Here is a 3,178-nt window from a genome sequence, read left to right on the forward strand (position 1 = left end):
TTGCTGTCTTAGTCATCTCAGGCTGCCATAAAAAATAACATAGACTGGGTAGCTTAAACAGTAGAAATATATTTTTCACAGTTCTGGAGGTTGGGAAGTCCAAGACCAAGGTGCCAGCCAATTTGATCTGGTTCCTGGTGAAAGCTCTCTTCCAAGTTGACAGACAACCACATTTTCACTATGTCCTCACATGGCCTTTCCTTGCATGCACCAGGGGTGGGAGTGGGGGAGGAGTAGAAGGGAGGGAAGGAGGGAGGGAGGGAAGGAAGAAAGGAGGGAGGGAGGGAGGGAGAGAGAGCTTTCTCTTCTTCTAAAGCCACTAGTCTCATCATGAGAGCCCCACCCTCATGACTTAGTCTATCCCTAATTAATTCCCAAAGGCCCTATCTCCAAACACCATCACACTGGGTGTTAGGACTTCAATATATGAATTTTGAGGAATACAAACATTCAGTCCATAACACCTTATAATCTTTCTGTGTATGTGAGGTTGGTAGTAATATTCCTTCTTTTATTGCTGATTTTAGTAATTTTAGTCTTTTCTTAGTCTCTTTTTTTGCTTAATTAGGCCAGCTAAAGATTTGTCAATTTTGTGATCATTTCAATGAACCAACTTCTGGTTTTGTTGACTTTATTGTTTTTCTATTCTTTACCTCACTTATTTTCACTGCAACCTATATTATTTTCTTCTTCCTGCTTGCTTTAGATTTAGTTTGCTCTTGTTTTTCACATTCCTTAAGGTGGAGTGTTAGGTTATTGATTTGCAGTCTTTCTTCTTTTAAAATATAGGCAAATACAGCTATAAATTTCCCTCTAGGCACTATTTTCATTGCATCCCATAATATTTGGTATGTTGTGTTTTCATTTTCATTCATCTCAAAGTATTTTCTAGTTTCCTTTGTTATTTCCTTTTTGACCCTCTGATTATTTATGATTGGGTTTAATTTCCATGTATTTGTGAATGTGCCAAACTTCCTTGTTATTAATTCTTAATTTCATTCCACTGTGGTTGGAGAGCACATACTTCATATGATTTCAATCTTTTTTTTTTAATTTTTTATTTATTATTTATTTATTATGTTTATTTTTGGCTGTGTCGGGTCTTCGTTTCTGTGTGAGGGCTTTCTCCAGTTGCGGCGAGTGGGGGCCACTCTTCATCGCGGTGCGCGGGCCTCTCACTATCGCGGCCTCTCTTGTTGCGGAGCAGAGGCTCCAGACGCTCAGGCTCAATAGTTGTGGCTCACGGGCCCAGTTGCTCCGCGGCATGTGGGATCTTCCCAGACCAGGGCTCGAACCCGTGTCCCCTGCATTGGCAGGCAGATTCTCAACCACTGCGCCACCAGGGAAGCCCTGATTTCAATCTTTTAAAATTTATTTATACTTGTTTTATGGCCTAACATATAGTCTATCCTGGTAAATGTTCCACGTGTGTACTTGAGAAGAATGTGTATTCTGTAGCTGTTGAATGGAGTGTTCTATAGGTCTCTGTTAATATAATTATAATGTTGTTCAAGTCTTCTATCTGCTTGATGATTTTCTGTCTAGGTGTTCTACCCATTATTGAAAGTGAGATGTAGAAATCTCCAGCTGTTATTACTGAATTGCCCATTTTCCCCTTCAATTCTGTTAGTTTTTGATTCCTGAGTTTGGGGTTGTCAGGTGTAAATATGTTTATAATTGTTTTATCTTCTTGATGGATTAACTCTGTTATTATCAAATGTTCTTTTTAGTCTGTAGTAATAATTTCTGTCCTAAAGTCTACTTTGTCTGATATTTGTATAGTCATTCTAGGTCTTTCAGTTATTGTTCACCTAGTATGTCATTTCCCGTACTTCAACTTCTTTGTGTCTGTGAATCTAAAGTGTGCCTCTTATAGGCAGCATATAGTTGGATTTTGTATTTTTAATCCATTCTGCTAATCTCTGCATTTCAATTCAATCCCTTCTCATTTAATGAAATTACTGATAAAGTCATGTTATATTTGCTATTTTCTACTTGTTTTCCATATGCCTTATGTGTTTTGGGGGGCTTCCATCCTCTATTGCTGACTACTTTTGTGTTAAAAGGATATTTTCTATTTTATTCCCCTTATTGATTCTCTTACTATATTTTTTGAGTTATTTCCTTAGAAATTGCTATAAGGATTACAATAACTTAATTTATAAGAATCTAGTTCAGATTAATACCAATTTAATTACAATTGTATACAAAAACTTTGCTCTTACATGGCTTTATCTTCTCTCTCCCTTCATTTGTGCTGTTATTGTCATGCAAATTACACCTTTATAGATTGTGTGTTCAACAACAAAGAAAAAAATAAAGAATGCTTTAGAAATCTGTCATTCTTGCACAGGGGCCATGCTAGTCTTCTCTGTATTGTTCCAATTTCAGTATATATGCTGTCAAATTGAGCACAACACGATGGAATATTGCCATTAAAAACTACTTTGGCCTCAGTGTAGAAAATGAATTAAAGAGGAGGCCAATCTGACGTGAGAAGGCTAGATAAAAGATGCTGAAATATATCAGGTAAAAGATGATAGTGGTCTGAACTAGAGTTCAGTACTACAGTACTGGAGAAGAGATGCAGGCAACTTAACAAATTTGAAAGATATTAAAGAGATAATATTAACTACCTTTCGTGACTTGATATAGGGTTGAGCAAAAGAAAGGAGTCAAAATGATTAATTCTCTGCATTATGTAACTGAGGGAATTATGGTGCTATTCACAGAGAGACATTACACTGAAATTGAAGCTTTGGGAGAAAATATGATGAGCTCAATTTTGGACATTTTGAATTTGTGATTATTATAAGATACTTAAATGGAAATAGGAAATGTTCAGTGAAGATGGGATATCTAGGTTGGAACTTAAGTGAGCAGCAGGGGCTATGAGTAAAGACTCGAGAATAATTAATATGTATATAGTAATGGAAGTCTTGAGAGTTTATTAGAATGTCCAATAAGATAAATAGAAATATATAAAGTGATAACAGAAGAGGACCAAGGATGGAATCCTAAGGAATAATATTTTGATTGTGAGGAAAAGAAGAGGATTCTTCACAAGAAGGTGAGAGTGGCTCCAGAGGTACCAAGAAAACCAGGAGAGTGGGCTGTCATGGAAGTTGAAAGAACGAAATATTGCAATAATTGAGATGCCACATAAAATAAAAACCAT

General features: G+C 36.4%; 1 non-coding gene across 1 annotated transcript; it reads right to left on the reverse strand.

The window, feature by feature from the left end:
* Positions 1–2,312: 2,312 nt before the first annotated feature.
* Positions 2,313–2,415, reverse strand: LOC114238067 (U6 spliceosomal RNA). Its single transcript, XR_003623495.1, has one exon. It is a non-coding gene; the product is annotated as a U6 spliceosomal RNA (small nuclear RNA).
* Between the last annotated feature and the right edge of the window lie 763 nt (positions 2,416–3,178).

Source organism: Balaenoptera acutorostrata, chromosome 8 (assembly GCF_949987535.1).
Source record: "Balaenoptera acutorostrata chromosome 8, mBalAcu1.1, whole genome shotgun sequence".
Lineage (NCBI taxonomy): Eukaryota > Metazoa > Chordata > Mammalia > Artiodactyla > Balaenopteridae > Balaenoptera > Balaenoptera acutorostrata.